Genomic DNA, 12,962 nt, shown 5'->3' with positions numbered 1-12,962 from the left:
TTATTATTTTTCACATCATAATAACCATAGATCATTTTTGTGTGTTGTGTTCGACGTTCCGAATAATTTTATTATCACGAGAAAAACCGTGGAAATTTCTTCAATTTTCCGATGTTTCAATGATACAATTTCTCAATTTTTGTCCTCTTCAATTTTGCGATATCTAAATATTTCTAATTTTCAAATTTTTACGTTTCTAAATTTTCAGGTTTCCGATTTCTGAAGTAATCTTTTTTTACTATTTCTCGACTTTCGAAAATTTCGATTTTTTACTTCTTCAATTCCAATTTTTCAGGTTTTTGATTTCCTCGCTTTCTCTCCTCTGATTTTTCGATTCCTCGATGTCTCAGTTTTTGAATGTTTCGATTCTTGGATTTGTCGGTTTTTAGATTTTTTTTTTGGGCTTTTCAATTTTTCCATTTTCCAATTTTTCGATGTTTCGATTTTTCAGCTATCCCATTTTTCAATTTTTCAATTTTTTAAATTCTGGAGTTTCGATTTCTCGATTTATCGATTTTTCAGTTTTTCGAATTTTAAATTTTAGATTTTCGAATTTTATTAATTTTTTTGTTTTTCAGTTCTTTAGTATTTCTATTTTTCAATTTTTCAAATTTTGACGTTACTAAATTTTCAGTTTTCAGATTTCTCAATTAATCTATTTTTGATTTTTTTTTAATCGTCGAAAGAAAAGGAGCGAAATTTAATTGCAAAACCCTTAATATTTCTCTACAAGAAGTTACCATGTAAGACATGTTTTTGAGTATAGTGTATATTAAGAAAAAATTAAAGCCAAGGACTAAGCCTCACCCATTCCTACTCTGATCTAAATAGTAATGAAGTTTTCATTCGTTGGCAGACCTAGTGGCGGAGCCTAATTGCAAAATCCATATTTCCTTGCAAAAACGTACCATTTTAGCCATGTTCTAAGCTTTTTGATGTCAAAACGGCCATGTTTATTAAAAAAAAAAGGCAAAATATAAGCCCCGCCCGCCCACCCTGTCTCAATTCTGATGATTTTTTTTATTCGTCGTAAACCGAGGGGCGGAGCTTAATTGTAAAATCCTTATTTTTCTACAAGAAATTACCATGTGAAATTTCTTCTTAAATAATCGCGTTATGTACAAACAAAACTAAATTTTTATTTTTTGATTTTTTCAATTTTTTAAATTCTGGAGTTTCGATTTCTCGATTTGCCGATTTTTCAAATTTTCGATTTTTAAATTTTAGATTTTCGAATTTTTATTTATTTTTTGAGTTTTTGATGTTTGGACATCCCGATATTTCTATTTTTCAATTTTTCAAGTTTTTACGTTGCTAAATTTTTTCTTCGATTTTTCGACTTTGCTTTCTCAATTTTCTAATTTTTTATTTCTCAATTTTCCGATGTTTCAATGATATAATTTCTCAATTTTTGTCCTCTTCAGTTGTACGATTTCTGAATATTGCAATTTTTCAATTTTTTAAATTTTGACGTTTCTAAATTTTCAATTTTCCGATTTCTGAAGTAATCTTTCTTTAATTTTCCTATTTCTCGAATTCCGAAAGTTTCGATTTTTTACTTCTTGATTTCTTCAATTTTTCAGGTTTTTGATTTTTCAATTTTTCTATTTTTTAGCTTACGATTTTTCGACTTTGCTTTTTTAGTTTTTCGATTTCTCAATATTATAAATTCTTAATTTCTTATTTTTTTGGATATTTCTTTCAGTTTTGGGATCTTTCAATATTACGATTGTTGGACTTCTGGAAATTTTGATTCTGTTTTATTGTTACTGTTCGATTTCTGAATTTTTTTCGATGTTTCAATTTTTTAATTTTCCGAATTCTTAAATTTACGGTTTTCCAATTCTTCTCGGCTTTTGACTCCTCGTTTTCTCTCCTCTGATTTGTCGATTTCTTGATGTCTCAGTTTTTGAAGGTTTCGATGTTTCGATTTTTGGATTTCTCGGTTTGCAGATTTTTTATTTTTGGGATTTTCATTTTTTCGATTTTCCAATTTTTCGATGTTTCGATTTTTCAGCTATAGGATTTTTCAATTTTTCAATTTTGTAAATTCTGGAGTTTCGATTTCTCGATATGTCGGTTTTTCAGTTTTTCGATTTTTAAATTTTAGATTTTCGAATTTTTATTTATTTCTCGGTTCTTTAGTATTTCTATTTTTCAATTTTTCCAATTTCGACGTTACTAAATTTTCAGTTTTCCGATTTCTCAATTAATCTAATTTTGATTTTTTTTTTAATCGTCCAGAGCCAAAGGTGTGAAATTTAATTGCAAAATCCTTAATATATCTCTCTAAGAAAATACCATGTAAGACATGTTTTTGAGTATAGTGTTATTCAAAGAATACTGTATATATATTAAGAAAAAACTAAAGCCAAAGATTAAGTAAGCCCTACCCATTCCTGCCCTGGTCTAAATAGTAATGAAGTTTTCATTCGTAGCCAGACCTAGGGGCGGAGCCTAATTGCAAAGTCCATATTTCCTTACAAAATTTACCATTTTAAACATGTTCTAAGTTTCTAAGAATAGAAAAATCATCACAATCAAGATGGTGTGGGTGGGCGGGGTATATATTTTGTTTTTTTTTTTTTTAATATAGATAGTATTCTCTGAACAATACGATTTTGTTGTCAAAAAGTAACTATGTTTATTAAAAAAAAAGGGCAAAATATAAGCCCCGCCCACCCATCCTGTCTCAATTCTGATGATTTTTTTATTCGTCGTAAACCGAGGGGCGGAGCTTAATTGTAAAATCCTTATTTTTCTACAAGAAATTACCATGTGAAATTTGTAATCGTGTTATGTACATTTTTTGATGTTTGAATTTTTCGATTTTTCAATTTTGCGATGTTTTCATTGTTCAATGTTTTAAATTATAGATTTTTCGATTTTTTTTAATTTCCAGTTCTTCAGTATTTCTATTTTTCATCAATTCACATTTTTTCGTTTTTTTTCCCTTCATTTTTTCAATGTTTCTTTCGATTTTATAATTTTTCGTTTATTCAATTTTTCAAATTTTCAATTCCTCGATTTTCCAATTTTTAAATTTTGCGATTTTTGGATTTCTCAATTACCCACTTGTACGATTTCTTTAATTTTCGATATTTAGATTTTACAATATTTGGTTTTTTCAGTCCTGACTCTTTCGATTTTGTAGTTTCTCAAAAATTTTTAGATTTTTCAAATTTTGATTTCTAGAATTTTTCAAGTTCTTCATTTTTATTTTTCATTTTTTCGATTTTTTAATTTTCATTTTCTCGATTTTATGTCACAACTTTTTGTTTTTTCATTTTCTTAATTGGATTTTATAATTTTCCGTTTTTTCAATTTTTCAAATTTTCAATGCCTCGATTTTCCAATTTTTAAATTTTGCGATTTTTGAATTTCTCAGATATCCAATGTGCCGATTTCTTTAATATTCAATATTACGATTTTGACTTTTTCCATTTTGAAGTTTCTCAAAAATCTTTCGATATTTCAAATTTTGGTTTGTTCAATTTTTCAAGTTCTTCATTTTTATTTTTCATTTTCCCGATTTTTTTATTTTCATTTTCTTAATTTTATGTCATAATTTTTCGTTTATTCAGTTTTTCAAATTTTCAACTCCTTGATTTTCAATTTTTAAATTTTGCGGTTTATGGATTTTTCAATTATTACCCAATTTTACGACTTCTTTAATTTTCAATATTTCGGTTTTTTTTTCGATTTTGACTTTTTCGATTTTGAACTTTCTCAAATATCTGTCTATTATTCAAATTTTGGTTTGTTAATTTTTTCGAGTTCTTGATTTCAAACTTCTAGATTTTTCTAAGATTTCATTTTATAGTTTTTCGTAATTTCATTTCTGATTTTTCAATTTTACAATTTTGCAATTTTTTCTTTTTATTTTTTTTTATTCGAAGAGTTGAAAAATAAGAAAATTAAAATTCGAAAAAATTGAAAAATCGGCAAACAGAAAAAACGAAAAATTGCAAAATCGAAAAAGAAGAAAATTAAAAAAAATGCAAATCGATGAACTGAAGACGCGAATAATTGACACATTGAAAAATTAAAAATAGAAAAAATCAATGAATCGAAAAATTGGAAAAAACGAATTTTTCGTTTCTTCGACTTTTCGATCTTTCGACTTCTGGATTTTTCGATTTTTTTTATTTCATCTCAAAACAAGTAACCTAAGCCCCTGTCAGAATTTTGACAAAAGCCCTTAATATTTTCAAAATATATTCTTCATTTAAATAGGAGTAATTATTAATTAAATTCAGAGATTGACATCTCCAAAAACAATTAGTTATTATTGCTCACTAGAAGTTAGCAATAGTTTTGTATCTTGAGAAATAAATAAATAAATAAATAAATAAATAAATATAAAAAAATATATCCACACTCCCTGTGAAAATGTATTTTCAGTTGCGTTTCGAATCCAGCAGGCTCATCATTATTTGTGATGAATGTTTTTATAAATGATTCTGGTATCAAGGACAGCTTGGCAATGTCAAAAAATATGCCATACTTTGATGACAACATAATTTAATAAAAGAAATTCCAGAGCTAACCTTGACACTACAATCATTTGCGGACGCGTTCTAAAAAAATGTAAAAGACGTAGGGCGTAGTTTAATTAGTTTAAGTTCAATTTGTGTCACTAACAGTGACATTCATATAAAAAATAATTAAACTACGTCATACGTCTTTCACATCTTTTGTTTGCAGAACCTCCCCTTATGTCAAACCAAAAAAATCATTTCTAGATTTCTACGCATACAGCTGTTAGCCGCGTATCTGTATAATTGGTTGCCTACCACATCAAACAGCTTTTACATTAATAATCTTAATTGACTTACTTATCTATAATCGTAAAAGCTTGTGTAACGATTTCACTTTCTGAGTTTGTTTATGGCTAAATGTTTTTATTAATTTTTGGTGTTCCGGATCACCGAACATTTTAATTTTATCTCATCCATTTTTACTGTAGGTACATGATATACAAATCTTTAAAGATTTTTTCCACATGTTTCTAATAAAATAAACTCTAGTCAAGATAATTCGTACAAAAGAAGGCAATAGAAATGTTTAATGTGTCACCTATTTCCCACGTTTACAAGTAAAATCTAAAAATAAAACAAACAACGCAATAAACCCTTTAGCATGTACTTAATCTGTATTTAAAAACGGACCTCCCTGACGCCGCTGCATGTGGAGAATGCGCCGTTGTAGGTCAGCTTTAGTAGGTTAGGACATCAAATTGATCCAAGTGCACTTTCATCAATTTTGTGGTTGTGATAAGTTAAACAAAACAATTTTATCGAAAGATTTGTCAGTGTTAGTAAGGTCCTCGCTGTCGGAAAATGCTGTGCATCCACAAAACATTCACAACTAATTAGGTAGGTGTGTGTTTGTGTTATCTTTTTTTTTCCACTGTACATTTATTTCGTCCACAATTTTTGTATTTTTGCGCTGTGTGTCTAAGATTGCTTCATTTGCTGTTTTTAAAGCAATCAATAATGAGTCGTCTTATCAACATGTGGCCTTAAACAGCATAACATAATTAGATACTTTATTTTTAAGGAAATTAAAATATGGTAAATATCGATATCTTCATCTTCACTTGATTTTTATTAATTAGGTGTATTAATAAGCAATTTCTATTTTTGCTGTATGACGTTATTATCATTTGTTTTTTGTTTAAAATTAATTACGAATTAGCGATAAATGCAGAGATTATGATTAAAATGTAATAAATGAGGACAAAAAATTTGTTATCGTTAAAATAAAGGGGTTGGGTTGTCGAATAATATTCAAAGTGCAGCTACAACTTGACAAGTGCGTATTACGTGTTGCCTATACACAAACAAAAATCTACAAAGTAGTTTTTTTATTTTATTGTAAGTAGTTATTGATTCATATTATATTATAGCATCTTTTTTCTTATTTTTTATCACATTGAAAGCCGCGTTATGTTTCATTATGATTAAATTGTAACTGTACTTTTTTAATACACCAAACAATAACTATCTTGTTTTTCTTCTCTTTTTATTTACTTTTATTAAACGATGAAGACAAAATGTACCACATTAACCTGTTGTCAAAGTGATACTACACAAATTGAAATCTTTCCATTTATCTTTTCACCAAAAATTATGTGTCATCAAAATTTTGGTAACTAAACCGTATTGTGCTATATATGATATTTTAAATTTTATCTTGAAAACTACATAATGGGCATCCTTTATAATTTAAGGATTATAAATAATACAATAACGCTAGGTACGTTATCAAAGTTTATGAACTATACAGTAAAGTTGGTTGCATATGATACAATAATAATCAGTTTCAAATTCGTTCACCGAAATTGTAGAATTTTATAAAAGATTTTTCTTAGATCATAGACTGGACATTAATTTATTTTATTTGGTTTGTAATAGTTGGTATTGACTATTTGTACAAGGTAATTGTAACAATTTGTACTGAATTTGAATTTTCTGAATCCTGTATGTATGCAACCAATAATTCATCTGCAATGATGTGGATAGATATTTTAGAAAAGCGAAGTAACGATAAAGTTCACCGAAAAATTAAGTTGGTATTAGACCAAAAATTAGTACATTTTATCTGAGAGATTTGGAGGTGGTGCTAATTGGTAAAAACCCATCGATTTTCTGAATAATTCCAGACACAATCTTGCACGATATCTCTACTATAAACCGCCTTGCTAATGACTAATGACTTACTTTTTGTACTTTCGATGGGCAACTTTTTATCTTTAATTTTATCATGAAACCATTGACGCTAGGGTTTTTTTAAATTTTGCCCAAAGATATAAATAAATTGGTAGGAAACCACAAAATTTCGTAAAAGGGAAAACACATGACAGGGCTATCACTTATCACCTAACTTATTAGATTATCAAAATCAGACAAATCGTAAAAAATGTTTTTTTTTTAAAGGACCTTATCGACCTTCCCATGGTTTTAATGAATCTTTCCAGTATTAAAAATTTCAAGAAAATTGTGAGAACTTGACAACATCGCACATCTTTATTTTAACTCATAAGGATTATCATAAAAGAAATAAAGTTCGCAAAATCTAATTTTCTAATATTTCGAAAAGTCGAAATTTATTTACCTTCGACTAATTTTTTGATATGATAATTTTTCGTTCTTCTTTTTTCTTCGATTTTACAATTTTTTGATAATTTTTCGTTTTATCAATTTTATTTTTTTCTGGTTCTCAATTTTTGATTTTTCGATTTTTTCATTTTTCGGTTCCCTCATTTTTCAAGTTCTTCATTTTTATTTTTCGTTTTCCCGATTTTTTTGTTTTTCATTTTCTGGATTTAATGTCACAATTTTTTGTTTTTTCATTTCCTTTATTTTTCAGTGTTTCTGTCGATTTTATAATTTTTCGTTTTCTCAACTTCAATTTTTTCAATTTTTTGTTTCTTCCATTTTTCAATTTTGCACTTTTACGATATTACAATTTTTCAAATTTTCGTTTCCCCAATTTTTCCAGTTCTTCATTTTTGTTTTTGATTTTCTCAATTTTATATTACAATTTTTTGTTTTTTCATTTCCTTAACTTTTTCAATGTTTCTTTCGATTTTATAATTTTTCGTTTGTTCAATTTTTCAAAATTTCAATTCCTGGATTTTTCAATTTTTAAATTTTACAGTTTTTGGATTTCTCATTTATCTAATTTTACGATTCCTTTAATTTTCAATATTTCGATTTTATTTTCGATTATGATTTTTTTGATTTTGAAGTTTCTCAAAATCCTTTGGATTTTTCAAATTTTGGTTTGTTCAATAAATAAATTTTTTAAAGTTTTCATTTTATAGTTTTTCGTAATTTCATTCTTGATTTTTCAGTTTTACAATTTTGCATTTTTTCCATTTTTTTATTCGAAAAGCTGAAAAATGAAAAAAATTTAAATTCGGAAAAAATTGAAAAGTCGAAAAACAGAAAAAACGAAAAATTTCAAAATCGAAAAAGAAGAAAATTGATAAATGTGCAAATCCAACTGAAAACGCGAATAATCGAAACATTGTAAAACTAAAAATTGAACAAATTTATTAATCGAAAAATTGAAAAAAAAAAATCGAATCGAAACATTGAAAATTTTCTCAATTTGTCATTTTTCGATTTTTCAACTTTTCATTTCCTCCATTTTTCAAGTTCTTCATTTTTATTTTTCATTTTCCTGATTTTTTAATTGTGTTTTTCTCGATTTTATATCACAATTTTTGTTTTTTCATTTCCTTCATTTTTGTTCTTTTTCGATTTTATAATTTTTTGTTTATTCAATTTTTCAAATTTTGAGATTTTCGGATTTCTCAGTTATTAAATTTTACAATTTCTTCAATTTTCAATATTTCGACTTTATTTTAGATTTTAACTTTTTCGATTTTCAAGTTTCTCAAAAATCTTTCGATTTTTCAAATTTTGGTTTGTTCAATTTTTCAAGTTCTTGACTTCAAATTGTTAGATTTTACAAAGTTTTCATCTTATAGTTTTTCGTAATTTCATTTTTGATTTTTACTTTTACAATTTTGAAATTGTTTACATTTTTTGTATCGAAAAGCTGAAAAATAAAAAAATCGTAAAAAAAGAAAATTGAAAAATTGCAAATCTAAGAACTGAAGACACGGATAATTGAAACACTGAAAAACTAAAAATCCAAAAAATTAATTAATTGAAAAACTGGAAAGAAAAACCGAATCGAGTCCAAACATTGGAAATTTTTTCAATTTTTCTTTTCTTCCACTTTTCGATTTGCACTTTTTCGATTTTGTAATTTTACGATATTACAATTTTTCATTTTTCGATTTTTCAGTTTCCCAATTTTTAATTTTTCGATTTTTTAAATTTTCGTTTACTCAATTTTTCAAGTTCTTCATTTTTATTTTTTATTTTCCCGATTTTTTAATTTTCGTTTTCTCGATTTTATATCACATTTTTTTGTTTTTTCACTTCTTTAATTTTTTCAGTTTTTTTTATAAACTTTCGTTTATTCAATTTTTCAAATTTTCAATTCCTCGACTTTCCAATATTCAAATTATGCGATTTTCGGATTTCTCAATTACTCAATTTTACGATTTCTTTAATTTTCAATATTTCGATTTTATTTTCGGTTTTGACTTTTTCGATTTTGAAGTTTCTCAAAAATCTTTAGATTTTTCAAAGTTTTTGTTTCGTAATTTCATTTTTGATTTTTCAATTTTACAATTTTGCAGATTTTTCCATTTTTTTTATTTCGAAGAGTTGAAAAATAAAAAAATTAAAAATTCGGAAAAAATTGAAAAACTAAGACTTGAAAAAATTAATTAATCGAAAAATTGGAAAAAAACGAATCGAATCGAAACATTGGAATTTTTTTCAATTTTTCAGTTTTTGTTTCTTCCATTTTTCGATTTGCACTTTTGTAATTTTACGATAAGTATTATCATTTTTCGATTTTTCAAATTTTCGTTTTCCCAGTTTTTCAACTTCTTCATTTTTATTTTTCATTTTCCCGATTTTTTAATTTTCATTTTCTCGATTTCATATCACAATTTTTTGTTTTTTCATTTCGTTAATTTTTTCAATGTTTCTTTTGATTTTATAATTTTTCGTTTATTTAATTTTTCACATTTTCAATTAATTATTTTTAAATTTTGCGATTTTTGGATTTCTCAGTTATCTAATTCTAGGATTTCTTTGATTTTCAATATTTCGATTTCACAATATTTCGTTTTTTCGATTTTGAATTTTCTCAAAAATTTTTCGATTTTTCAATTTTTGATTTCTTCATTTTTTCAAGTTCTTGATTTCCAGTTTTTAGATTATTCAGAGTTTTCATTTTATAGTTCTTCGTAATTTCATTTTTGAATTTCAATTTTACAATTTTGCAATTTTTTTTCATTCGAGAAGTTGAAAAACAAAAAAAAATAAACAATTTGGAAAAAATTGAAAAACAAAAAAAAAAAACAAAAAATTGCATAATCGAAAAAGAAGAAAATTGAAAAATTGCAAATCTAAGAACTGAAGACGGGAACAATTGAAACATTGAAAAATTAAAAATTGAAAAAAACTAATGAATCGAAAAATTGAAAAACAAAAACGAATCGAATCGAAAGAATGGAACTTTTTTCGATTTTTCAGTTTTTCATTGCTTCCATTTTTCGATTTCCACTTTTTCAATTTTGTAATTTAACGATATTACAATTTTTTATTTCTCGATTTTCCAGTTTCACAATTTTTAATTTTTCGATTTTTCAAATTCTCGGTTCCTCAATGTTTCAATTCTTCATTTTTATTTTTCATTTTCACGATTTTTTTAATTTTCCATTTCTCCATTTTATATCACAGTTTTTTGTTTTTTCACTTCCTGTTTTTTTCAATGTTTCTTTCGATTTTATAATTTTTCGTTTATTCAATTTTTCAAATTTTCGATTGCTCGATTTTCCAATTTTTGGATTTCTCAATTATCCAATTTTACGATTTCTTTAATTCTCAATATTTCGATTTTATTTTCGTTTTTAACTTTTTCGATTTTGAAGTTTCTCAAAAATCTTTCGATTTTTTAAATTTTGGTTCAATTTTTCTAGTTCCTGATTTCAAATTTTTAGAATTTTCTAAATTTTCACTTTATAGTTTTTCGTAATTTAATTTTTGAATTTTGCAATTTTTTTCATTTTTTTATTCGAAGAGTTGAAAAAAAAATTAAAAACTCGGAAAAAATTGAAAAACTAAAAATCGAAAAAATTGATGAATCGAAAAATGAAAAAAAAAAACGAATCGAATCGAAACATTGGAAACTTTTTAAATTTTTCAATTTTTCGTTCCTTCCAGTTTTCGATTTGCACTTTTTCAATTTTGTAATTTGACGATATTGCAATTTTTCATTTTTCGATTTTTCAGTTTCTAAATTTTAAATTTTTCTTTTTTCAATTTTTCGTCTCCCCAATTTTTTAAATTCTTTATTTTTATTTTTCATTTTCCCGATTTTCTAATTTTCTTATTTTTTTCGATTTTATATGACAATTTTTCTGTTTTTTCATTTCCTTCATTTTTTCAATGTTTCTTTCGATTTTATAATTTTTCGTTTACTCAATTTTTCAAATTTTCAATTCGTTGATTTTCTAACTTTTAAATTTTGCAATTTTTGGATTGCTCAGTTATCCAATTTCTTTAATTGTTATTATTTCGATTTTGACTTTTCAATTTTGACTTTTCCGATTTTTCAAGATCTTGATTTACAGTTTTTAGATTTTTCAGAGTTTTGATTTTATAGTTCTTCCTAATTTCATATTTGATTTTTCAATTTTACAATTTTGCAATTTTTTCCATTTTTCGTATTCGAGAAGTTGAAAAACAAAACATTAAAAATTTTGAAAAAATTGAAAAACAGGAAAAACAATGAAAAATGAAGACGCGAACAACTGAAACATTGGAAAAATAAAAATCGAAAAAATTAATGAATCGGAGAATTGGAAAAAAAAACGAATCGAATCGAAACATGGAAATTTTTTCAATTTTTCAATTTTACGTATCTTCCACTTTTCGATTTGCACTTTTTCGATTTTGTAATTTTACGATATTACAAATTTTTCATTTTTCGATTTTTCAGATTCTCAATTTTTAATTTTTCGATTTTTCAAATTTTCGTTTCCTCAATTTTTCTTTTTCATTTTCCGTATTTTTTCATTTTGATTTTTTCGATTTTATATCACAATTTTTTGTTTTTTCATTTCTTTCATTTTTTCAAGGTTTCCGCGATTTTTTAATTTTTAAATTTTGCGATTTTTGGATTTCTCAATTATCCAATTTTACGATTTCTTTAATTTTCAATATTTCGACTTGACAATATTTCATTTTTTCAGTTTTGATTCTGTCGTGTTTGTAGTTTCTCAAATATCTTTGGATTTTTCAAATCGTGATATATTGAATTTTTCAAGTTCTTATTTTACAATTTTTAGATTTTTCAGTTTTCATTTTATAGTTTTTCGTAATTTCATTTTTGATTGAAGCAATGAAAAACTAAAAATCGAGAAACTTAAAAATCGAAAAAATTAATGAATCGAAAAATTGGGAAAAAACGAATCGAATCGAAACATTTGAAAATTCAAAAATTGTAAAATCGAAAAATTATAGAATTGTTAGAATTGAAAATCTAACACTGAAAGACCGAAACATTGAAAAATTAAATATGTATTGAGAAATTCAACAATTAAAAAGGAAAAAATCGAAAAATTGAAAAGTCCAATTAATGAAAAAGCTTTAAAATTGAATTATTGAAAAATGAAAACATTCTAAAATCGAAAAATTGAAAAAATGAGAAATTTTAAAAATCATAATTATTGCATATTTAAAATTGAATCTAGAAAAACTGAAAAATCTAAAATTGAAAACAAGAAAAATAAAAAATCCAAAATTTGAGAAACCAAAAAATTGAAGAAATGAAAAATCGTAAAATTGAAGAAACGGAAAATTTAAAAAATCGAAAATGAAAAAAACAAATTATAAAATCCGTACTTACATTGGAAAATCGAAAAATTGTAAAAATAAAGATAATAAAAAGCCGAAACGAAAAATTAAAGAATCGAAAAACTGAAAAACCAAAAAATAAAAAATTGAAGAATTATAATAATTTATATAATTTTTCAAAGAAACTGTTGGGCTGTACTTCAAGATCGAGAGAAGTTCTGTCGAGATAACCTTCGACCAATTTTTTTTATCAAAAGTAGTGACACGCGTCGAGAAAACATTTTATAATAATAATAATAATGATTCTGATTAAATCTGTCACAACAAATGTTTATTTTTTCCTAATAAGTATAGCAGACGAAAAAAGCGCATTATTCACTAATTAACCGAAAATGATAGCGATTATCGATAAATCGCACTTATCTACACCTGGAACTTTCCCTCCACGCATTACTACAAGAAACCACGTGCGTGGGAAGAATGAGCGCAATTTCCTCGATGATG

At 25.3% G+C, this 12,962-nt stretch overlaps 1 protein-coding gene across 1 annotated transcript in view; it reads left to right on the top strand.

The window, feature by feature from the left end:
• Positions 1–5,189: 5,189 nt before the first annotated feature.
• The window catches only part of LOC135130509 (ATP-binding cassette sub-family C member 4-like), a 63,217-nt gene continuing 55,444 nt past the window's right edge, over positions 5,190–12,962 (top strand). Inside the window, exon 1 of the mRNA XM_064057907.1 lies at positions 5,190–5,378. The gene's annotated coding sequence lies outside the window, so the exon portion shown is untranslated. The remainder of the gene's footprint in view (positions 5,379–12,962) is intronic.

The sequence above is a fragment of the Zophobas morio genome, unplaced genomic scaffold, assembly GCF_036711695.1.
Source record: "Zophobas morio isolate AGI-343-1 ecotype UQ-CSIRO unplaced genomic scaffold, CSIRO_AGI_Zmor_V1 ptg000017l, whole genome shotgun sequence".
Classification (NCBI taxonomy): Eukaryota; Metazoa; Arthropoda; class Insecta; order Coleoptera; family Tenebrionidae; genus Zophobas; species Zophobas morio.
The sequence above is the reverse complement of the archived record's forward strand: the minus strand, read 5'-3'. Positions and strand labels throughout refer to the sequence as shown.